This window comes from Hyperolius riggenbachi, chromosome 1 (genome assembly GCF_040937935.1).
Source record: "Hyperolius riggenbachi isolate aHypRig1 chromosome 1, aHypRig1.pri, whole genome shotgun sequence".
In the NCBI taxonomy this organism is placed as follows: domain Eukaryota; kingdom Metazoa; phylum Chordata; class Amphibia; order Anura; family Hyperoliidae; genus Hyperolius; species Hyperolius riggenbachi.
The window spans coordinates 90,536,995-90,563,738 of record NC_090646.1 but is presented as its reverse complement, the minus strand read 5'-3'; positions in this window follow the sequence as shown (position 1 = coordinate 90,563,738).

Genomic DNA, 26,744 nt, shown 5'->3' with positions numbered 1-26,744 from the left:
CTGAGAGGACATACAAACTATTATTTTGGAAAATGTAATTGTAATCTTTTTTTCCGGGAATGTAGTTCCACATCTGAATGTCATCCTTTTGTAGGATTCTTTGATTTATAAACAGGCTACACAAGGCAATCATATCTCAACCACTCAATATTCAGTTAGCCTTAATAAAGGTAACAGGGTCACTCCACCACCAGTGGAATGTCTACAAACCATGGGGCCACCAGTAATATTTTGACTTGGACCAGAGAGCTAGACACACTTAAAGGATACCCTAAGTGACATGTGACATGATGAGATAGACATGGGAATGTACAGGGCCAAGCACACAAATAACTATGCTGTGTTCCTTTTTTCTTTCTCTGCCTGAAAATGTTAAACATCAGGTAAACAAGTGGCAGGACTGGACTGGGTCAGACTACAGTGTGACCCTCACTGATAAGAAATTACAACTATAAAACACTTTCCTAGCAGAAAATGGCTTCTGAGAGCAGGAAAGAGATAACAATGGTCAATAGTTAATAGATTTTAGCTCTGGCATACTTCAATGAATGTGTCATTGAGCAAAAACCATAAAACAGTTAAACTTAAAAAGTAGATTTAAATATGAAATAAAACTGGAATATCTTAAAAAGTCATTTTTCGGAGAAGGAGAATAGATACAAAAACCTTGGGCGACCTATAAGCAATGACACCCACTATCTCCCCTGTCCCAGGCCCTGCTTCTGTGAGCACTCACGGATTTCTCCAGTTCACACACCAGGATCCTCCTACACACTACTTCCCTGTACTTCATTGTCTTCATAAAGGTGTCTGGTGGAAAAATAAAAAAAAATTAGTTCCTATTAGAGATGGCCCAAACGGTTCACCCGCGAACTTGGATGGATGAATAGAAAGGTTAAAGATAAAATGAAGAGGAAAAAGAATGCCTATAAGGTCTTAAAACAGGAGGGGACCGAGGCTGCACTAAGCAATTATAAGGAGTGCAATAAAAATTGTAAAAAAGAAATTAGGCAGGCAAAGATTGAAGCTGAAAAACAAATCGCTAAGGATATCAAATCTAACCCAAAAAAGTTTTACAAGTACATTAACTCTAAAAAAAGAAAGGTTGACTGTATAGGACTCCTAAAGGATGAGGATGGGAACTCAATGGTGGATGACCAAGGTAAGGCAGAGTTATTAAATGCTTTCTTTGCTTCTGTCTTCACAAAAGAAACAGCACTGTTGCAAACTACAGAGGCGGAAGAGTCTCAATCTTCTAACTGTAATATTAAATACTTAACGCAGGAAGAAGTGAAGGTAAGACTAAATAAATTAAAAATAGACAAGGCACCTGGCCCGGATGGCATGCATCCTCGGGTCCTAAGGGAATTAAGTTCAGTTATAGATAAACCCCTTTATCTTATCTTTTGTGACTCTCTTGCAACTGGCAGAGTCCCAGTGGATTGGCGTACAGCCCACATTTTTCCATTATTTAAGAAGGGCAAAAAATCTGATCCAGGAAATTATAGACCTGTAAGTTTAAAATCAGTTGTATGCAAACTATTTGAGGGGTTACTAAGAGATACTATACATGACTTCATAGTAGAAAATAATCTTATTTCTCAGCATCAACATGGGTTTACTAAAGACAGGTCCTGTTTGACTAACATGCTCAGCTTTTATGAGGTAGTGAATGCTAATATGGATATTGGGAATGCTGTAGATGTGATATATTTGGACTTTGCAAAGGCCTTCGACACTGTTCCCCACAAAAGTCTGGTGCAAAAGTTGAGGATGCAAGGACTGGGGAAGAGTCTGTGTTCATGGATAGGGAACTGGCTAATGGACAGAAAACAAAGAGTTGTGGTCAATGGATCGTACTCAAAATGGAAGACTGTTAGCAGTGGGGTCCCACAGGGGTCTGTTCTGGGTCCAGTGCTCTTCAATTTATTTATTAATGACCTAGTAGATGCAGTAGTGAGCAATGTTGCTATTTTTGCAGATGATACAAAATTGTGCAGAATCATCAACTCTCAGGAAGATAGTGTCATATTGCAACAGGATCTGGATAGGATGGCTATATGGGCACATACATGGCAGATGAAATTTAATGTTGACAAATGTAAGGTCATGCATTTTGGACGTACTAATGGTCTAGCACCATACAAAATAAATGGGATACAGTTGGGGACATCAAACTTGGAGAAGGACTTAGGAGTACTCATTGACAACAAGTTAAATAATCGTACTCAATGCCAAGCAGCTGCAGCTAAAGCTAACAAAATTTTGGGATGCATTAAAAGGGAAATAAAAACTCGAGATGCTAGCATAATATTGCCCCTGTTTAACTCTCTAGTAAGGCCACATCTGGAATATGGAATTCAGTTCTGGGCACCACATTACAAAAAAGATATTGCAGTTTTAGAGCAGGTGCAGAGACGAGCAACAAAATTGATGCGTGGGATGGAAGGTCTCACTTATCGAGAAAGGTTAGATAAACTGGGTTTATTTAGTCTAGAGAAAAGACGCCTTAGAGGGGATCTAATTAACATGTATAAATACATCAGAGGGCAATATAATACCTTGGCGGATGAGCTTTTTGTCCCTAGGCCTTCTCAAAGGACTAGAGGACATGATTTGCGCATGGAGGAAAAACGTTTTAGCCATTTATTTAGGAAAGGGTTCTTTACAGTTAGAGTGATTAAGATGTGGAATGCATTGCCACAGGAAGTCGTTATGGCAAACTCTATACCTGCATTTAAAGGGGGCTTAGATGCTTTCCTTGCGTTGAAAGACATCCATGGCTACAATTGCTAGGTAATGCCTAATGATGTTGCTCCAGGGATTTTATCTGATTGCCATCTGGAGTCGGGAAGGAATTTTTCCCTTTAGGGGCTAATTGGACCATGCCTTGTAAGGGTTTTTTTCGCCTTCCCCTGGATCAACAGGGATATGTGAGGGAGCAGGCTGGTGTTGTACTTTATACTGGTTGAACTCGATGGACGTATGTCTTTTTTCAACCAAAATAACTATGTAACTATGTAACTATGTAACTTATTCGTGCGAACTTCGGTGGTTCGCGTGAACTTTATGGCGGTTCGACCCGCCCCCTATGCTACATCATTAGAATCAACTTTGACCCTCTACATCACAGTCAGCAGGCACAGGGTAGCCAATCAGGCTACACTCCCTCCTGGAGCCCTACCCCCCTTATAAAAAGCAGGCAGCGTCAGCCATTTCACTCACTCGTGTGGCTGCAGTAATTGGAGAAGGGAGAGAACCTGCTGACATAGGGAAAGCTTAGTTAGGCTCTTGTGTTGTGTTAGGCTTGTTAGGTTGCTCCTTCTTGCTCATACTTATTGCTAAAAAGCACTCCTCATTCTCAACAGCTCTTTTGAGAGCTAATGTTGATCTTGTGATCTATTTGTGTGTGTGTGTGTGTGTGTGTGTGTGTGTGTGTGTGTGTGTGTGTGTGTGTGTGTGTGTCCCACAGACACTTGTGTTGCATATACAGCCCTGTCAGTCAGTCGCAGCTGCTGGACCTTGGCCCCTTGGTAATTCCTACTGTGCCATTGCCAGGCCCAGCACATTCAGTGACTACCAACATGTGTGCGTGACAGCTGCAAATCTGTATTACCCATCACTGCATATACCTACATGTTGTTCAGTGCACCCACCCACCTACCCATGTGAGCGCACACAGTGTGATATTTAATACCACCAGTCACTGTACCTGTTCACGGTACCTGTGTGTGTGTGTGTGTGTGTGTGTGTGTGTGTGTGTGTGTGTGTGTGTGTGTGTGTGTGTGTGTGTGTGTGTGTGTGTGTGTGTGTGTGTGTGTGTGTGTGTGTGTGTGTGTGTGTGTGTGTGAGTGAGAGACAGCTGCACATTTGTAATACCCATCACTGCATATACCTACCTATTGTTCAGTGCACCCACCTACCTACGTGAGCGCATGCAGTGTCACTGCACCTGTTCACGGTACCTGTGTATGTGACAGCTGCAAATTTGTAATACCAGTCATTGTATAATTATTCACAGTACCTGTGTGAATGCACGCTGTGTAATATACCACTCCGTGCATACCTGTTAACTGCACCTGTGTGACAGCTGCACATTGTATTATAATACCAGTCACTGCATACCTTTCACTGCACCTGTGTGACTGCACATTGTATTAGTCAAGTCAGTGCATACCTTTGACTTCATCCCCCCCAATATGGGCAAAACAGGCAGAGGCAGGCCACCCGGTAGGTCTCTTCGAGGTTGTGCTGTCATGATTTCGTGCGGCCCTGGACCAAAGTACAGTGTTCAGAAGGCGCGTGCCATCAACCCCCAAGATTGTCAGGACGTAGTTGACTATTTAACACAGAACACCTCATCTTCCTCAGCTTCTGCACGGAACCGTGACATATCTTCCTCCTCCTGCTGTGATTCTGGCACCCCACTTAACACTCAGTCGGCCACCACCATCAAAGTGCCATCACCCCAGGGCTCAGCGGTGTGGAAATTTTTTTGTGTGTCTGCCTCAGATGAGGTCAATGCCATCTGTACTCTTTACCAACAAAAATTGAGCCATGGAAAGACCAAGACCCACGTAGGGACAACTTCCTTATGAAGGCACATGATGACAAAGCACAAACTGCAATGGGATGACCACCTGAGGAAAAGCAGCACACAAAAGCAAAGCCACACACCACCGTGGAAGATACCAGGCCGCAATTATTTCTCAAAAAAGGTGATACCCAAACTGTATCGTGATGTTGAAAGGCAAGATGTGTCATCTCTGGCACACAGCGTTGGGTCAAGGGTCCATCTGACCACGTGGTCTGCAAAGCACGGTCAGGCCTGCCAGAAGACTAAGTCAGTCCTTACAAACAGTATCTCTGCCTGCACACCGTGTGACTGCCTGCTCCAAGACTAAGTCGCTCCCCACACAGCATCTTTGCCTGCTGGCTGCTTGAATGCCTTCTCCACCACCACCAACAGGGTCCAGGACTCCAGGCGGATTCCTGAATTTTTAAGACCGCTGCTAGAAGCGGCCACTATAATAATTTTTCTGGTGCGTGTACATGCCTCCCTAATTTTTCTGGCTGCACTGCAGCTGCAACAATAAAACAAAAGGTATGTACATGTGTCAATTCCCCTCCATGATCGTTACCTTGCCGCGGTGAAGGGGCTTACGTATCACAATGAAGCAATGACCGACGGCTATATGAGTGTCTCGGGGGGGGGGGGGCACACCCAAGATAATAAGGTTGTTGCTTCATTGTGGACAGATCAAATTCGATCAGCTGGACAGTCACTGTTGTTCTGTCATTGAGCTACCTCAGCCCGGCGACCATATGGGCTTGAAAACCGCCATGGCCTGCACTCTCGCCATGGTGCGCACCAGTCCAGCATGGCCGTCACTACAAAAGCTGTGTGCGGTGCATTACACAGTGAGTTTGGTCTATCAGTGTAAAGCAGTACTCTAATTACACTCCCTGATTGATGTATACACATGCAAGATGTTTGAAAGCACTTTAGGTCTCCAATTTAGCATGTAATGTGATTTCTGCCCTTAAAATGCTGCTTTGCGTCAAATCCAGTTTTTTCCCCGGGACTTTTGATGTGTATCCCACTCCCCCATGCAAAAACTCAGATGTTAGACCCCTTGAAACATCTTTTCCATCACATTTGTGGCCAGCATAAATGTTTCTTATTTTCGAAGTTCGTCTCCCCATTGAAGTCTATTGCGGTTCGCAAAAGTTCGCGTGAACCAAACTTTTTGCGGAGGTTCGTGTTCGAGGTTTGCGAACCGAAAATTGGAGGTTCGAGCCATCTCTAGTTCCTATATGTCCACTACTTTTTCCTTATTCCTGGTCTGGTTGCCTTTCCCTAATTGTAGGAACTGTGCAGCAGTATTATACTAAGTTTTTTTTTTAGATACTGTAACAAGCTTATCTCAGCATCCAAATAATAGAAAGGTTCCTGTTTTGGATAAAAAAGGGTACTCTGACCAGAAAGTAACTGAATCCCCCTCCCTTCGAAGAATTTACACAGTGAAGTAAGCCTGTTGTCTAGGTGATGTTTGATGTGGGAGGGACATTAAACTGTGGAAGTAGGGAGGGAAAATTAATACTGAGCTGGGTTAAAAAGAAAAAAAATCATGTCACTTTTGGCATCGCAGAGAAACAGTAAAGTTGAAAACCATTTGAAATATTACCATATGTTCTTTTTTTCATATTACATTTTTCCTAAATCTGACAGTGAGCACTAAAAAACAGGATAGGTAAGCTAAATAGGAAATTTCTTTTTGAATTTTTTTCATTCAATATGAAGTTTCACCACACTTTAAAAGGGTAGTGAGCATACCAAGGACTATGTGACTGTAGCACTATGGTTGGTACTACATTGCCATTCAACACCACTCCCTTATGTTGTGCTGTACCTCTTTTTGGCACAAGTGTAGGTCTTGTTAATGGCTCCTTCGCTAACTCAGGGGCATGTTTAAGCCGATTGCACCACTAAAAACTTCTTAAAAATCACTGATTTTGTTTGCATGTTAACGCTGTTGAGATGAAATTCGACAATAATTAGTAATAATTAATGAATAATTATTATTTATTTAGTATGTATATAGTGCCGATATATCTTCCGCAGTGCTGTACAGAGTATATTTGTCTTGTCTTGCTCACAATCTAATTCCTACCATAGTCATATGTCTACTGTATATTGTGAAGTGTATGTATCATAGTCTACTATAACCAATTTAGGGGAAAGCCAATTTACTTACCTCTATGTTTCTGTGGTATGGGAGGAAACCGGAGTAGCCAGAGGAAACCCACACAGACACGGGGAGAACAATTTAATTAATCAGTCATTTGAATTCAGTGGCTAGCCTATCAACAGAAATTAAAAAATAAATCTCTTTGATACCTATTTTAGATGGTTCAGGTCTGCTTTACCAAGACAAGTGGAAATAAAACTGGAGCAAAAGTGGGCTGGTTACTCAAAATAACTACTGGGTTTTACCTTACAAGCTTATTTTTTTTAAAAGTGCTTGTCATTAAACCATCGTTTTATTACTGTTCACTCTGCTAGACAGAAAAGAAAAAAGACTAAATTGCACAGAGAAGCCAGTCGACCCTCTCACCCCTTTTTAAGGAAAAAAAATAATTATACCACCAATGTCATCATTTTGCTATGATGGACATAAAAGTAGCTTATCAGGGTTCCCTCTTTTTTAGGAAGTTCAAAGGAGATATCATTGTATTCTAAAGAGTTGAATAATGACAAATTACAGCCAGTCGTGCCCTGAATAATCCATTTATGTGTTTAAAGGTCGCTTATAATAATGTGACCTACAGTGATATGCTGAAAGGATCTGTCAAAAGGTTCACAATTTGCATCTATTTGAAGAGAATGGTGTTATCTTTTTCTGTCCTAAATCCCGAAGCTAATGGTTATAATTTGTTTCTATATTATAAATAGCTATAAGAATATATTTAAATGCATTAGTCATGCTGAAAGATGAGCGAGCTGTAGAAAATATAATATAGAACTTAACATGTACATTTTCTTTTGCTGATGTTGATTTAAAGAGAACCCGAGGTGTGTTTAAAGAATGTTATCTGCATACAGAGGCTGGATCTGCCTATACAGCCCAGCCTCTGTTGCTATCCCAAACCCCACTAAGGTCCCCCTGCACTCTGCAATCCCTCATAAATCACAGCCGTGCTGTGAGGCTGTGTTTACATCTGTAGTGTCAGTCTCAGCTGCTCCCCCGCCTCCTGCATAGCTCCGGTCCCTGCCCCCGTCCCTTCCCTCCAATCAGCAGGGAGAGAAGGGATGCAGGCGGGGACTGGAGTTCTGCAGGAGGCGGGGAGAGCAGCAGACTGACACTATAGAGATAAACACAGCCAGCTCTGACAAGCTGTTTGTCAGCAGCGTGGCTGTGATTTATGGAGGGATTGCAGAGTGCAGGGGGAGCTTAGGGGGGTTTGGGATAGCAACAGAGGCTGGGCTGTATAGGCAGATCCAGCCTCTGTATGCAGATAATATTCTTCAAACCCACCTCGGGTTCTCTTTAAAGAGGAACTGTAACCCAGGAAGCGCAAAGACTGATAAACGGAGGGTAAAGATGCTGGACTGGACAAGCAAGTCTCCTCACCTAAAACCCATCTTTGGGGATCCTTGAATGGAAGTTGGAGGAGCGCAAGATCTGTAACATCCACCAGCTTCATCATAAAGGAGGGGAAGAGGATTCCAGTGGCAACCCTGAATGTCTAGTCAACTGAACTCCATGCCTAAGAGAGTTAAGGCAGTGATGGAAAATAATGGTGGCTGTCACAGACCGCAAGGCCGGTCTGCGGACGGGTCAATCGATCAGAGTCAGAAATCCTCTCACACTGTCATTTTGTCCATCACGAAGCGTAAACCTGACTTTGCAGTTTGATGAACTGACTAATGGAGGGAGCGTTCGGACGCCAAAGGATTCACCACACACATACAATTCAAAGATCTGCCACCAAGCGGGTTACACAGCCTGCTACTGTAATTATGCTAATACTTTGAGAACGCTCTGTTAACCCTTTGCAGTATGCAGGAATCTGGGTCAGCTCTGACTATCTGAGCCGGATTCACGCATACGGGTTATAAATGTAAACTTCTATTAAACACAGGGTAGCGGTTTCAGGAGAATGAGTACGATTGTGTATGTTCAGCAACAGGTCATAACCGCGAAACAATTTTTATAACGTTTAATAGCAAAAATGCATTACATACAGTTATATACACCAATTAACATATACACACAAAGCTTAAACATAAAAGGAACAAAATCGGAAAGTTCTTACTTAGTTATGGCTGAGCAGTCCACTTGGAGAATGAAGAAAAAGAGTCCAGTTTAGAAGTAGGCATTAATGTTAAGAGTCCTTGAGCACAGCATGCGTCGATTCTCCTTGAACACATGCATGGACTTTCCTGGTCGATGGAATTTGGAGAACTGGGCGGGTTTGTTCCCGCCCTACTTTTATAGGACCTGAGTTTTGGGCTGTCACTACCTGGAAAGTAGCAAGCAGAAAGAGTCCAGGTCAGCACACCATTGGAAGATTCAAGTTTCTTCAATTTATTGCTTCATAAGCACATAGATATGACAATTGTTTCGGGGCCAACAACGGGTCCCCTTCCTCAGACAGTGCAAACAAACAATACACCCATTGTGCACATCAAATATATACTCTATGAGGTGGAGATCCACCTACGACAATCAGAACAATAGCCCCTCCCATCATTTCTGTTTCAGATGTAAATAAACAATGCTGCACATCCCACTACAAACAATCAAAGAGTGTCATAGCATTGAAACACAAATGTTATCAGAGGTTATCTGTACCTGCACCAGTCTCACATGATCAATGTCCCAATTCCATGCAATTTTGCTGCCAATCAGTGGTGCAACCCAGAGTCGCGCTTACTCACCCACATGTGTCAATCAAAATCCATCAGGGTGGGAATCCATTCCCATTCAAACCTGATAGGTTCCTGATTCGCGCCACGGCTGCTTGTAGCCGTTACCGAGCGCTCTGCTACAAGCAGCCGTGGCGCGAATCAGGAACCTATCAGGTTTGAATGGGAATGGATTCCCACCCTGATGGATTTTGATTGACACATGTGGGTGAGTAAGCGCGACTCTGGGTTGCACCACTGATTCGCAGCAAAATTGCATGGAATTGGGACATTGATCATGTGAGACTGGTGCAGGTACAGATAACCTCTGATAACATTTGTGTTTCAATGCTATGACACTCTTTGATTGTTTGTAGTGGGATGTGCAGCATTGTTTATTTACATCTGAAACAGAAATGATGGGAGGGGCTATTGTTCTGATTGTCGTAGGTGGATCTCCACCTCATAGAGTATATATTTGATGTGCACAATGGGTGTATTGTTTGTTTGCACTGTCTGAGGAAGGGGACCCGTTGTTAGCCCCGAAACAATTGTCATATCTATGTGCTTATGAAGCAATAAATTGAAGAAACTTGAATCTTCCAATGGTGTGCTGACCTGGACTCTTTCTGCTTGTTATAATTCTGGATGTTTGGGCTCAGCATCCACAGGCCATAGCACCCACACCAGGGTAAGGTGTGCCACCTCTACAATACGATTGGATTACCTGGAAAGTAGGTGTGTTTAAGGCGGGGTTACCTTCTAATCAGCAGGTTGCCGCCCCCAGACTCAGTGCAATAAAATGTAACATTTATTGATTCTCTGTGTGACTCCGCCCCAGATTGGTGCATCGCAAATCCGAGACTATATTCATAAGCGGCCTGCAACCCGGTATTAAATGAGGCTACACATGCCTATGCTATCGTGTTCTCTTTGCACAGGTTGAATAAAGCATTCCCCTGACTGACCCCTGACAGTTGGGGAACTGTAATTCAGGTGAATGATAGAACTGATTTATGGTTATCCGAAAATGTAATTTTTGTCTTTCTGTGACAAGCCTATTTTGAAATACAAATGCATTAAAGTTTCCTTTGTTTGAGTCTACAAGTTTGGAGGGAATCTTTTATCCTACTGGTTGGATCTAGTTTCTGGGACATGAGCTGTGCAGCAAATGGCTCTCCCCGGGAGGTCGGGCTACGTGTGACATTCCTTGCTGACCTCACAGGACATGGGGGAAGTTACTGTACTCTGTTTTTAAGAGAAGAGAGGGAAAAGAAAGGCATTTGTTTTAACCACCTTAGCGGTATGGACGAGCTCAGCTCGTCCATTACCGCCAGAGGGTGCCGCTCAGGCCCTGCTGGGCCGATTTACATGAAATAAAGAGCAGCACACGCAGCCGGCACTTTGCCAGCCGCGTGTGCTGCCCGATCGCCGCCGCTCTGCGGCGATCCGCCGCGAGCAGCGGCGAAAGAGGGTCCCCCCAGCCGCCTGAGCCCTGCGCAGCCGGAACAAATAGTTCCGGCCAGCGCTAAGGGCTGGATCGGAGGCGGCAGACGTCAGGACGTCGGCTGACGTCCATGACGTCACTCCGCTCGTCGCTATGGCGACGATCTAAGCAAAACAAGGAAGGCCGCTCATTGCGGCCTTCCTTGTTTATTCTGGGCGCCGGAGGCGATCAGAAGAACGCCTCCGGAGCGCCATCTAGTGGGCTTTCATGCAGCCAACTTTCAGTTGGCTGCATGAAATATTTTTTTTTTTATTTAAAAAAAACCCTCATGCAGCTGCCCTGGCGATCTTAATAGAACGCCAGGGTGGTTAATCTACACAGGACTGACAGTAATGGTGCTGGACCATACGAAAATCGTTGGCGATTACGCACAACTTTCCGTAATGTTCACCACAGTGGCCACATAAAATATTGACACTGTTAGAATTTAAGTATTATATGATTGAATTCGTAGGCCTCATTTACTTTAACTGAGGTTAGTTAAAAGCCTTGATTTGCAGAGTATACCTTTAAAGGATTTCTAGAAGCACTGAAGAACAGTGTGGTTCAGACTGTACAAGGCTACGCGATGTACAGACAGAGAGGCAGTCTTGTTCTGTAAACATCGAGCCAAGTACAGTAAACAAAGTTATTCCTCAGAACAAGATGACCGGTGCCTGGAACATGGGATTTTCCAGGCCATGCGCAGTAAAGACTGTGCTTGTCATAATATCACTGGGTCTTAGCCAATAGCAGGCGACGGGTTAGTGATCTGCCCCTGCTCAGATGATGTCACATTTAATTCTTTAGAGTTTACTATAAGAAGAGGTAACAAGCTTCCGGGGGGGGGGGGGGGGGGGGCTACTTCTTCTGCTGCTTCTGACTTCTGGCTGATGACTTCCACCCTTTACTCTTTTTGTAATGTATTGTCATCTTATCTAACTGTATGCTATATATAAGCCTAAGTGCCACGTAGTATAGAGGTAACATAAGAGAAAGCCTGGTTGTTGCCATGCAATGGGACCAAGAGCTGTAACGCAAAGAGGACTTACTAAAGAACAATTGCTTCGCTGTGTAGAGAGAAAAGCATCTATATATTTGTTTACTGAATAAACTCCTGAAACTTTGATGACGTCTAAGAAGTCCTATCTCCTATGCTGTTGCGTGATGAGAGTCAGGTTATCACACGTCCTGTGATATGCTGCCAAACGAAGGTGTAGTGTTGTTGCCAATAGCAACCAACGTATAGATTCTTACAGACACTGTGGGCAGAACTTTGAAATGCTTCTCCTGGGGGGACGCACTTTTGTTGCCAGAGGTTGAGAGTTTAATGGCTGTGTTTTGAGTTATTTTGATGGGATACAGCCTGGTCCTAGATAGATATCACTAGGTGTAATTATATAGTAGTACTGTATATCCTTGAATATAGTTAATGACAGCACATGGGAACCAGGAGTGGTTAATGACTGCACTGCATTAAGTATTGCAGCCATTAACCCCTCTTGGCCTTTAAGTGCAGCCAATCATTCCTCCAGGTTCCCAAGTGCAGCAATTATCCTCTCCCCCCTAAGTAAGCACACAGCCCAGTATTTCTCCCTCTTTCCTTGGTAATTGTTGTGGCCAGGGCTTTTCAGTGTTTTCTTTATCAAGAAAGTGTCACTTGACAGTGGTTAAATTAGAGCAAATGTGATTGTCACTTAACAGTACACACATTACTCAGTGTGCTCAGTGTTGCAGTCATTGGTTGTTAATCAATGCCACTAAACAGTGTTGCTCGAGAAATTTTACATCAAAAATGGCATTTTCGATTTTGAGAAAATTTGTCGAAAATTCACAAAAATTTAAAAAATAGTTATTTGCAAAGATAATTTATAGCATCATTTTTAGAGCAAAAACATGAGAAATCATCTATTTTAGCGTGAACATTTGTGAAAAATGTGGGAAATTTACAAACTTATTACAAAATGATTTTTGATGGCATTTTCACTTAAAAGTCAAATTTAATATTATTTTTGCAAAAATAAATATGAAAAGAATGTTTATCACTGCTTCTAAAACCTTCTCATATCAAAAGTAAGTTATACAAAGTATATTAGACAGTATGAAGAGGGTTATCAGAATCAGAATCATATTTATTTCACTAAGTACAACGGGGGTTGTACCCAAAATAATTTTTGGCACATACAGGGTCAGAGATTGTACAGTAAAAGCATACATTAGAAATGCATAAAGTAGCATATGTCTAGAAGGAATATACACAATGCATAGAACATAGCATACATACAGCAGAAATAAACATACTGTAGAATACACAATTATCATTATTTACTATTTATATAGCACTGACATCTTCCACAGAGCTATGCAGGGTATGTTTTCTTGTCACTTAACTGCCCCTCTAATCTAATCCCTACCATAGTTATATGTGTGTGTCGTGTAGTGTATGTAAAGTAGTCTAGTGCCAATTTAGAGGGAAGCTAATTGACTTATCTGTATATTTTTGTGATGTGGGAGGAAACCGGAGTGCCTAGATGAGACCCACACAGATACGGGGAGAACATTCAAACTCTGTGCAGATAGTGCCCTGGCTTGGAACCGGGCTCCCTGCTCTGCAAGGTGAAAGTGCAACTACAGCACTATGCAATGGTGCCGCCACACAGGGCAGCCATCAGGGGGGGACAACTGACACTGCAGTGAGGGGCCCAGGGCTTCTGGGGGCCCTGGGCCCCCCAAAAGCAATGGAAGAGCCGCATGTGCTGGCTGTGGGCCTGTGGCTCACTAACCAGCACACAGTGTTCCAGCACTGAGAGAAGAGTGACATCAGCGCTTGAACGTGGGGTGCAGATGAGTGAGCCCAATACAGAGGACTTTCTATACTGGGGCACCACCTATATCTGGCTACAGGCTACCTATACTGGGCCACCACCTATACCTGGCTACCTATACTGGGGCACCACCTATACTTGGCTTGTTAACCGGGGACTACCTGTATTTTGCTAGTATTTGGCTCCACCCACAACATGCCATGGTCACTCCCACTTTTTGCCGCATCACGCTGTGCATGCCGCTTTCTTCAGTGTCGGAGCCATGCACATTTTTCGCCGCAGTGCTCTTCACGCATGGACACAGGGGTGGGGTGGCTAGTAGGCGGGTACAGCAACCAGTGGGTGGGCCCAGGGAGGGGGGCCCAGACCTGATGATGTGTGAGGGGCCCCAACATTTCTGATGGCAGCCCTGCTGCCACACAATACATAGAAATATAGTAGAGAAGGACCAGAGGGGTTATCTGAGTAAATTGTGAGCAAAGCTGCCACAGTATTTGCAGTGCTTATAAAGCATGATGGCTGCTGTGGCTTCTTCTGCAAAGGTAGGGAGAGAGGTGCGGCCCCCACCCCCTCAGCTATGAGTCAGAAATGTAGGTCCGACTCATGTACAAGTCGACCGCTATACTTTTATTTAGTAAATCAGACCTTAATTCCTAGACTTATAGTCGAGTATATACGGTATGTAGAATTGTTTTTCTTCAGCATCCACAGTGCTTCAGAAGATGATCTGGAATCCTGTTGTACTCCCTGATGTGTGAGGATACTTGCTCTGTCCCTCAGTGTTCTCGCATGATGGGGCAGCTAGGGGAATCTCATTTTACTTTGCTCAATTGCACAGTACTGCTGGTGATTTATAGTTTTATCTCTGCAAGACATAAGCACCATGGAAACGTAACAGATACATGCAGTGCACGTTGCCTTCCTCAGCAGATTTCCCCAAAAACCTCCAGCAGCCCAAAGTAAAAGCAATTTAAACTTGTATATTAGGAAGCCATCAAATTTGATCCTTGAGATGGGGCTGGCTGTTAGAATACCATTTCATACAGAATTCCACAATCACCACTGCAGGTCCACAAACAGCACTGGATATATGTGCAGGGCACTACCAGTATCCACACAAAAGCATTAAATACTAAAAAGGGGCATAACTACAGGGGATCAGCCCCTGTGATTGTAGGTAGGCTTAGAGCTGTTAGGGACCCCCAACTTCTATTTCACTGAGCCAGGGGCGTAGCAATCACCCCTGCAGGGGATGCAGGGGCGCCCAGAGAGGGAGAAGCCCAGAGGGGCCCCAAGACTCTGGGATCTACTGCCTGCCCATATGCATTAACGAGGGGGGGAGACCATCCAAAGTTTTGCAGGGGGGCCCAGTGATATCTAGGTACGCCCCTGTTTCACACCCTCTGATACAGGGGTCCATCCTTCAGATCAGGTGTTTTTGTGGCTAAATGTGTTATTGGTGTGAAGATTATGATGGCACACTTATTGTATGACCCTTGTTAGATGGGCCCCAGGCTGTGGAGGTCACAAGGAGTTGGCAAGGGGGGTGGGGCATTAAAGGTTTGCTGGGGGTGTCTCCACTGAAAATGAAAGAGGGGTTGCTACATATGAAATAAGAGGCTGAAAATGGGAAGCAGCACATGAAAAAGGGAAACTGATGCCCATGGGAGCTGTACATGAAAGAGAGGGGCTGCAGCACATGGACGCTACACATGGAAGATGCGGCTGCACATGGAATGGGGGGGGCGCTGCTGCCCATGGAAGGGGAGCCACAACATACTTGGGCTATGAGCACTAGAGATGGCTTGAACCTCCGATTTTCGGTTCGCGAACCTACCGCGAACGTTCGGTTCGCACGAACTTTCGCGAACACTGCAATAGACTTCAATGGGGAGGCGAACTTTGAAAACTAGAAAAAATTATGCTGGCCACAAAAGTGATGGAAAAGATGTTTCAAGGGGTCTAACACCTGGAGGGGGCATGGCGGAGTGGGATACATGCCAAAAGTCCCGGGGAAAAATCCGTATTGGACGCAAAGCAGCGTTTTAAGGGCAGAAATCACATTGAATGCTAAATTGCAGGCCTAAAGTGCTTTAAAACATCTTGCATGTGTATACATCAATCAGGGAGTGTAATTCGAGTACTGCTTCACACTGACACACCAAACTCACTGTGTAACGCACCGCAAACAGCTGTTTGCATAGTGACGGCCATGTTGCACTGGTGCGCACCATGGCCAAAGTGCAGGCCGTGGCGGTTTTCCATCCCATATGGTCGCCGGGCTGTGGTAACTCAGTCACAGAACAACAGTGACTGTCCAGCTGTTCAAATTTGATCTGTCCACAATGAAGCAACGACCTTATTATCTTTGGTGTGCCACCCCCGAGATACTCATATAGCCAGGGTCATTGCTTCATTGTGATACGCAAGCCCCTTCACCGCGGCAAGGTAATGATCATGAAGGGGAATGGGCACATGTACATGCCTTTTGTTTTGTTGTTGCAGCCAGGGTGCAGCCAGAAAAATTAGGCAGGCATGTACACGCACCAGAAAAATTATTATAGCGGCCGCTGCTAGCAGCGGCCTTAAAAATTCAGGCATCCGCCTGGAGTCCTGGACCCTGTTGGTATGATATGCTGTGTGGGGAGCGACTTAATCTTGGGGCAGGCAGTCACACGGCGTGCAGGCAGAGATGCTGTGTGTGGGGACTGACTTAGTCTTCGGGCAGGCCTGAGCGTGCTTTGCAGACCAGGATCCGTGGTCAGATGGACCCTTGACCCAATGCTGTGTGCCAGTCTGCCAGAGATGTCACCACTTGCCTTTCAACATCACGGTACAGCTTAGGTATCGCCTTTTTTGAGAAAAAATTGTGGCCTGGTATCTTCCACTGCGGTGTGTGGCTTTGCTTTTGTGTGCTGCTTTTCCTCAGGTAGTCATCCCATTGCAGTTTGTGCTTTGTAATCATGTGCCTTCGTAAGGTAGTTGTCCCTATGCGGGTCTTGGTCTTTCCACAGCTCAATTTTCAGTGGCAGAGAGTACAGATGGCATTGCTCTCATCTGAGGCAGACACACAAAAAAATTTCCACACCGCTGAGCCCTGGGGTGATGATACTTTGGTGGTTAGTGGGGTGCCAGGAGAAGGAAGATATGTAAGATGAGGTGTTCTGTGTTAAATAGTCACCTACGTCCTGACAATATTGGGGGTTGATGGCACGCCCCTTCTGAACACTGTACTTTGGTCAAGGGCCACACGAAATCACGACAGCGTGACCTCACACAGACCTGCCAGATGGCCTGCCTCTGCCTTTTGCTTTGTCCATCTTGGGGGGGATGAAGTGAAAGGTATGAACTGACTTGACTAATACAATGTGCAGTCACACAGGTGCAGTTAACAGGTATGCACGGAGTGGTATATCACACTGCGTGCACTCATGTAGGTAGGTGGGTGCACTGAACACAACAGGTAGGTATATATGCAGTGATGAGGTGGGTGCACTGAACACAACAGGTAGGTATATGCAGTAATGGGTATTACAATGTGCACCTGTCATACACAGACAGGCAGCGGACAGACACAGTGACACTGCGTGCGCTCAGCTCACGTAGGTAGGTGGGTGCACTGTGAACAACAGGTAGGTAGGTATATGCAGTAATGAGTATTACAATGTGCACCTGTCACACAGGTAGTCACTGAATGAGCTGGGCCTGGCAGTGGCACACACAGTATGATTTATTAAGGGTGTCTATCCAACACAAGTGTCAGTGGGACACAAAGAAAAAAAAATAGATCACAAGAACAAGATTAGCTCTCGAAAGAGCTGTTGTGGATGCTATTTTAGCAATATGAATCAGCAAGGAGTAAGCTAACAAGCCTACAAGAGCCTAACTAATCTTTCCCTATGAGAGTCTGCAGCAGCAGCAACAGCTGACCCTTCTCTATTTACTGCAGGCACACAAGTGAGTAAAATGGCCAGCGATGCCTGCCTTTTATAAGGAGGGGAATGGCTCCAGGAGGGAGTGTAGCCTGATTGGCTACAATGCGCCTGCTGACTGTGATGTAGAGGGTCAAAGTTGACCCTAATGGTGCATTATGGGGGTGAACCGAACTTCCGGAAAAGTTCGCGTTTGCTGGCAAACGCGAACCCCCGGAAGTTCGCCGGGAACCGTTCGCCGGCGAACCGTTCGAGCCATCTATAGTCACATGTCACCTTTGGTACAATTTAAAGGAAACATGGAAAGAAAGATTGGAAATGCCGGCACTGCTAGAGGTTGCTGTTTATTTTAAGATAACACACGTGTTGTGAGTGTAAAAGCAATGCCCACATGCTACATATAAGGTAGCATACCAGTCAGAATGGGAGTGGCACAATTGGTGATGGTGGGTGCTGGGCACAAATGCCTGACAGCCATTTCACGCTAAACTGCGCTTCTGCAGAGGCCATGAACTTCTGGTATTTGTATCAGGAAGTCCAATGTGTGGTGTCCTGCTGCTACTTGTTCCTGCCATCTACTTCCCTAAAACTATGAGTGAGCCGGCCACATGCACTCCAGTCTAGCAACACGTCACAAGCACTTACTGATGACGCATGGTATTCATGCCAGGACTCTATTAGGGGGCATGCCATACATCTACTGTGTGCTTTTAAGTGTGGAGTAGACAGTGGGAGCCTGTGAAACACTCTATCTAGTGTCTGACAGGGGGATGGCAGCTCAAAGTGGGAAATAAAAGTGGCAGTGCAAGGAAGGAGAGGTGAAAGAAGGGAAAAGGAGAAAAAATGTAGGAAAGGAGAGAAATGGTGAAAAAGGAAAATAAAGGTGCAGTGGAAGGGAAAGATAAAAGTAGAATGTACAAGGAAGGAGTCCAAATGTCCTGTGTTATGGGCCACCTCCACCCATGATCCTGGAAGGTCAAAAATAGAACACGGGCAAACAGCATATGGGGGGGGGGGGTGCTGGAAGTGAGGGAAAAAAATATGTGATCATTATAAGCAAGTAAAAAAGGTGGGATTTTTTTAGGGAAATGGGAGGACCAATTGTTCCCCACTGGGGAGCTAGGAGCTCCCCTAATGGTGGCCATACACGGTACAATAAAAACGTTCGATTTTCCCGTTTATTCGGTCTAAATGATCGAATTGAATGAAAGTTGAAAATATTTTTTTTTTCGATCAAGAAATTCGAACGATTATCCCGTTTTTTCTGGAAAAATGATCGGACATGCTGGAAAAAATCTTTATATTCGATCTGATGGAATAATCGAACTAAATTATCTAATTGAAAAATTGTACCATGTATGGGCACCTTTATGGTGGCCATACATGGTACAATAAAAATGTTCAATTTTCCCGTTTATTCGATCTAAATGATCGAATTGAATGAAAGTTGAAAATAATTTTTCTTTCGATCAAGAAATTCGAACGATTATCCTGTTTTTTCGGGAAAAATGATCGGACATGCTGGAAAAATCTTTATATTCGATCTAACGGAATAATCAAACTAAATTATCTAATTGAAAAATTGTACCATGTATGGCCACCTTTAAGGTGGCCATACATGGTCCAATAAAAACGTTCGATTATCCCGTTTATTCGATCTAAATGATCGAATCGAATGAAAGTTGAAAATATTTTTTTTTCGATCAAGAAATTCGAACGATTATCCCATTTTTTCGAGAAAAATCAGATCAGACATACTGGAAAAATCTTTATATTCGATCTAACGGAATAATCGAACTAAATTATCTAATCGAAAAAAAATGAAAAATTGTACCATGTATGGCCACCATTAGAGTGGCAAGGTTGAAGAATGCAAAACATCAAACTTAAGGTGGCCATACATGGTACAATTTTTCAATTAGATAATTTAGTTCGATTATTCCGTTAGATCGAATATAAAGATTTTTCCAGCATGTCCGATCATTTTTCCCAAAAAAACGGGATAACCGTTCTAATTTCTAGATCGAAAAAAAAATATTTTCAACTTTCATTCAATTCGATCATTTAGATCGAATAAACGGGAAAATCAAACGTTTTTATTGTACCGTGTATGGCCACCATAATACATTACAAAGCTATACAACTATCTGAGGACAACATACAGGGCATAATCTGAGGACAGCATAAAAGGAAACTTGTAGGCAAGATTAAACAAAAACACTTTCTGGGAGGAAACTTGAAATAGAAAAGTTTATAGAATTAGGGCCATGATGTCACCAGTCTGTAATAGATGTAATGCAGGAAAAGACAGCTGGAGCAATAATCTGAGGATTTAACATGGTGCACTGGCACAAATGTCACTGTGACATTACACGGAATGGAAATTTCAAAGCAGCAAGAATGACTCACTCAGTATGATGGTCACAACAAAAGTTTCAATAACTACTGGAGCAAAAAAAAAAAAAAAAAGATTAGAATTATCACTCTCCCAAATGAACAGGTATTTATTTTTAGCACATCTAAAGCACTAGAAATAAATCAGTACATTTTCCCATTTTGTATTACGAGGATGATAATTAAGTGCAATGTGGTTTCAAACCCAAAGTGGTTTCGATAACAATGGCTGAGGGGACAAATGAACACTGAGCATCGTTATTAAAAGGCAATAACATGTTTGTTACAGACTGGTGTGGAGGAAAATAGATCAGATGGTTTCAAAGTGAAATTCCACATTTCATGTCATCATTGTTCTGATAAGCAGATATAGTTAGGGATGCTCATTCGGATTTCGCGGAATTGAAATCTCCGAATTTCAGATCGGAAATCGGATTTCTGCAAAAATACTGCAATTCGGTAATTTTAGCCCAATCACAGAACTCTAAATCAATGGACCAATCAGAGAATGCAGAGTCAACTCGGATCTATTTGGCCAAACAGAGAATGCAAAAAATGACCCCCCCCCCAAAAAAAACTACTCGGAAACCAATCGGAAATCCGTGAAATCGGTAATCGCCATTGGCAGAAACTGGAATTTTTGCAGAATTGGAAATCAACATTTCCGACCATCCCTTTATACAGTATGAAGAGAAGCTTCTGCAGTGCCTTACTAACACCACATAATTAGAGCTCTTTCATATGGGCTTCTGAAGATGGTAAATTCTCTAGCTGTCAGCTGCTCTCTTGCAATGGCCGGGTGCAAGAGGGGGTTACTACGGGATATGGAACCATGCCTCTCAACCTGGGACAGCCTCGGTGAAATCGGGATGGTTGGGAGGCATGCAGTTCCTGGGTAATATATAAGCAGGTAGGTTAGTAAGATCTTCCATGGTGTCTGGCTGTGGATTTCCTGCTTCCTGGTTCCTTTGCATAGTATTGTTAATTTGCTAAGAACATTTGAATTTTGAACCTCATTTCAAATTCTTCTGATCAGAACCTTGCCTTTTCGTACATGCGCATCATGGCAGGGAGTGTTAACTTACCCTTGTTTCCACCTCTGTGCGCTCTCAGATACTTTCTCCTACAGGAGGTAGTATATGAGAGCTGGAACCCGACGTGAGGTGCAGTGGTCAGAAAGTGAAATAACACCCCCTTCCACAGTGCGCATGTACAGTAATTAGTAGTACACAGTAGCTGTGTAAACATTTTCCTACTTTTCATGTCATGTTACATATCACAGGCAAAAGCTGTAATTCATTGTGTGTAGGTTGTAGTTGCATTGGAACAAATACTTAGCAAAGGGGAGTCTGTGCTTCGTGAGAAATGTGACACAGCCAGTGCTGGTTTCTGCATATCCCAGAAGACTACGGAGTATTTTTCCTTGAAAGCAAAAAAACCTTTAGTTTGAAAATTCTGCCTTTGTATAAGGCTTCACACACAATTGCTAATGTTTACATTATGCTGCACTTAACAAGATACATTGCATCTGCTCTCACTATTCTCCTCAGAGAGACAAGCAGCTGCAGTTTAAGCTAGTGAAACCTGACACCTGCAAAAGTGCAAACAGGGTTGTCAGATGTACGGAGAGGGATTTCCCCCTCACTTCATGATTCACTGGTTACCCTGGCCTCACCCTCCCTCAGTGAATTGTGAAAGGAATTTGATAACATTAAAGAGATAAATGGGGGAGATATACAGCAGTACTTAGGAACATTTAGACAAGATATTCCAATCCCAGTTGAAAAAACATGTTAATCGATAGAGATGGCCCGAACGGTTCGACTGCAAACTTATTCGCGCAAACTTTGGTGGTTCACGTTCGCGGTGAACCACGAACTATATGCAAGTTTGACCCACTATACTACATCATTAGGGTCAACTTTGACCCTCTACATCACAGTGAGCAGACACAGGGTAGGTAATCAGGCTACACACCTTCCTGGAGCCCCCCCCCCCCCCCCCCCCTTATAAAAGGCAGACAGCGTCAGCCTTTTCACTCACTCGTGTGGCTGAAGTAATTAGAGAAGGGAGAGAACCTGCTGTAGACATAGGGAAAGCTTAATTAGGCTCTTGTGTTAGGCTTGTTAGCTTGCTCCTTGCTGATACTTCTAAAAAGCAACCCTCAACAGCTCTTTTGAGAGCTAATGTTGTTCTTGTGATCTATTATTTTCTTTTGTGTGTGTGTGTGTGTGTCTGTGTGTCCCACAGACACTTGTGTTGCATATACCTGTACAGCCCTGTCAGTCAGTCTTAGCTGGCCCTTGACCCCTTGGTAATTCCTACTGTGCCACTGCCAGGCCCAGCACATTCAGTGACTACCTGTGTGTGTGACAGCTGCACATTTGTAATACCAATCACTGCATACCTACCTGTTCAGTGCACCTACCTACGTGAGCGCACGCAGTGTTATATACCACCAGTCACTGCACCTGTTCACGGTACCTGTGTGTGTGACAGCTGCACATTTGTAATACCAATCACTGCATACCTACCTGTTCAGTGCATGAGTTAGGCATCACTATGGATGTAAGGTGTGAGGAGGAGGATGATGTGCCTGCTGTTAGTGCAGTTTAGGAGGTGTCTGATTCAAGCAAAGCTGTGGAGGATGATGATGATGATACTGGCATGGATGTCACATGATGATAGACATGATGACCAGGAGGACAGTTCAGAGGGGGAGTCAGAGAGGAGTAGGAGGAGATGAGTTGCTGAAAGAAGCAGGGGGAGCTCGTTGTCAGAAACAGCTCGTGGCAGTGTCGGGCGGCATGTATCGCTACCTATGGACAGCCAGCCAACATGCCCTTCAACGTCAGATGCTGACGCCACCATAGTGCCATCACCCCTGGGCTCAGCGGTGTGGACATTTTTTCGTGTGTCTGCCTCAGATCAGAGCAATGCCATCTGTTCTCTCTGCCGCCAAAAACTGAGCCTTGGAAAGGCCAACACCTGCGTAGGGACAACTGCCTTACAAAGGCACATGGAGAAAAAGCACAAACTGCAATGGCAAGACCACCTGAGGAAAAGCAGCACATAAAAGCAAAGCCACCCTCCTCTCCTCTTCCTCCTTCAGGTGCATCATTTTCAGCCTCTTTCTCCCTTGCACCTTCACAATCACAGCCACCCTCCTCCACTCCGCCTCTCTCCTTGAGCAGTTCCTGCTCCTCTGCCCACAGCAGCAGCCAGGTGTCCATGAGGGAAATCTTTAAGCGGAAGAAGACAATTTCTGCCAGTCACCCCCTTGCCCGGCATCTGATAGCTGGCTTGGCAGAACTGTTAGCTCACCAGCTGTTACCATACCAGCTGGTGGACTCTGAGGCCTCCCATAAATTTGTGGCGATTGGGACACGGCAGTGGAAGATACCAGGCTGCAATTATTTCTCTAAAAATTTGATACCCAAACTGTACCATGAAGTTGAGAGGTAAGTGGTGTCATCTCTGGCACACAGCATTGGATCAAGGGTCCATCTGACCACGGATGCCTGGTCTGCCAAGCACGGTCAGGGCAGGTACCTTACTTACACAGCCCATTGGGTCAACCTGGTGACCGCTGGCAAGCAGGAAGTACGTGGCTGTGCAGAGGACCTAGTTGTGACACCTCCACGGCTTGCAGGCAGGCATCCTGCCACCTCCTGCCACCTCCTCTCCTTCTCCTCCTACTCCTCCTGCTACATCCTCTTTGCTGTCCCTCTCCTCCTCCTCCTTGGTTGAGTGGCAGTACAACTCTACTGGTGCTGCGATCTCCTCCCCAACTACACAGCCCCAGCTCTCCAGGGTCTATGCTGCATGCCAGGTTCGACGGTGTCACGCCATCTTAGACATGTCTTGCCTCAAAGCGGAGAGTCACACTGGAGCAGCTCTCCTGGCTGCTCTTAACAGACAGGTGGATCAGTGGCTGACCCTGCAAAACTGGAGATCGGCAACATAGTGTGTGACAATGGCAGCAATCTCATTTCGGCTTTAAATTTGGGAAAGTTGAAACATGTACCCTGCATGGCACATGTGCTTAATCTAATAATTCAGAGATTCGTGTGTAAGTACCCAGACTTACAGGACGTCCTGAAGCAGTCCAGGAAGTTGTGTGGGCATTTCAGGCGGTCTTACACGGCCATGGAACGCTTGGCCGATATTCAGCGGAGAAAGAACTTGCCGGTGAAACGCTTGATTTGCGATAGATTGACTCACTGTAATTCAACCCTCCTTATGTTTAACCGCCTGCTACAACAGGAGAAAACCATCAACCAGTATCTCTACAACTACAGTAGAAGGACACACTCTGGGGAGATGGGGATGTTCTGGCCGAAGTACTGGAAACTCATACGAAATGCCTGCAGGCTCATGCATCCATTTGGGGAGGTGACCAACCTGGTGAGTCGCAGTAAAGGCACCATCAGCGACTTGATCCCATATGCTTTCTTCCTGGAGCGTGCCGTGCGTAGAGTGGTGGATCAAGCTGTGGAGGCGCATGAACAGGAACAGTTACAGGAACAAGAGGAAGAGTTGTGGGATCAGTTCTCAGAACCAGATGTTCCCTCAACACCTGTGGCAGCACAGAGGAGGGGGAGGAGGAGGGGGAAGAGTCGTGTAGGGAAGAGGGGTCAGATGATGAGGAAGGTGGGGGGTTTTTTTGGAGGAGGATTCGGAAGAAAAACCGCAGCAGGCATCGCAGGGGGCTTGTGCTGCTCAACTTTCGGTATTATTCGTGGCAGGGGGGAGGAGGAGAACTTACCTGACGTCACTGAAGAAGAACAAGAGGAGATGGAGAGTATGTCTGCATCCAAATTTGTGCAGGTGGCGTCTTTCATGCTGTCCAGCCTGTTGAGGAACCCAAGTATAAAAAAAGGGGAATGAGCTGTACTGGGTGGCCATGCTACTAGACCCTCGGTATAGGCACAAAGTGGCAGAGATGTTTCCAAATCACCAGAAGGAAGAAAGGATGCAGCACTTGCAGAACCAGCTGGCAACTATGCTTTACAGTGTGTTTAAGGGTGATGTCACATCACAACGGAATAAAGGTACCACTGCCAGTAATCCTTCTCCCATGTCCACGCAGACAAGGACAGGACGCTCTAGTGATCTCATGGTGATGTCGGACATGCGGACATTCTTTAGTCCAATGCCTCGCCTTAGCCCTTCCACCCTCCACCAATGCCTGGACCAGCAGGTGTGAGCAGCGATTAACCCCTGAACTACTGGGTGTGCAGGGTTGACCTGTGGATATATAAGCTCGATACATTGTATCCACATGGCCTCAATAGAGAGCTGGATTTGAAATCTTTTTTGCGCCTAGAGGCCTATAGATAACTATTGACCAGCTTCGAGGTCCCCTCCTATATGTATACATCTATGCACAAAAATTGAAGTGAAAGGTATGAGTGATCTGGTGTGTATGAAAAAGATGAAATAATGATGTACTAATGGATAAAATCCGCTTGAACTTATTTGAGACCAACACACCTAACATACCTAAATTAATGAGACCTCAATCTCTGGTAAACATATGCATTAAGGGCCAAAATATACTTGGGATCTATTGACATCTTGTGGAAAACTTGAGAAACGCATCATTGTTCTGAACAAGAGAGTATTTGAACCTAGAGACCCGCCAGCTGAGCTAAAGGAGAGATGGGCGGAGACAATATGGGACTCAAAAAGAGCAGGGTAAGGCGTGATGTCACACCCTGAAGAAACGCCCAAAGAGGCGTGAAACGCGTCGGTGGGCGGAGCTACTGCACGTCTGGCCAGGCCAGCACACCACCACGTACTACGCTGGAAAGATCCTAGCCGGAGATGCTGAGATAGAGCGGGATGCAAAAGCGGAGACCCACCGACTAAGTACGCTGGGACGCCAGCTGGTCAAGGGTCCGCTAACCGGCGCTCAGTTTGGCTACTACACGCAAGCGTTGAAGGTCATAGCAGCAACCGGTAAGAGAGAGCAGCTACAGCGGAAAGCAAGTGGTGAGACGCTTATGCAACGCTGCATTAACGCTTAATATGAAATGTGGACTGCATGCGACTACTAACTAATATTGACCAATGTGCTAACACGGGAAGATAAGGACTGCTTGTTTGCCATGCACTAACTGGCTCTATGTCTGTATGCTTAGCAGTATAAACCAAACTAACCGCACGGACTTTTGTCATTTGACACCTCATGGATTACAAACACTGAGGAAGATGCAGCATAGTAAAGCACCGTAATAAGGACGTGATCCAGCATACGCTATCTTCCCCTATGCAAATTTGCACAATATATAGTCCAGAATCTGCAGATCTACAACACTATATTAGTATAAAGGCTATGTATGAGTGAGGTGCATGTATGATGTTTGATCATTGCAAGCTGGCCAGCAATCTGCTAATTGTAGCTCCGCTATATCCACAATTGATTTTATGATCAATCCCTTTCCCTTTACCCTTCCCCCCAGTTTCGTATTTATAAATCTTATCACTATTGAACCAATAAATTTTGATATATTTACATATATACACTTGATACCGTACTTTGAATTTAAAGAGTGAGCAGCAATGAACCCCTGAACTACTGGGTGTGCAGGGTTGACCTGTGGCTAGAGCTGTCCCAATTTGCCATCCAACTTCTGTCTTGCCCTGCCTCAAGCGTCCTGTCAGAAAGGACCTTCAGCGCAGCTGGAGGC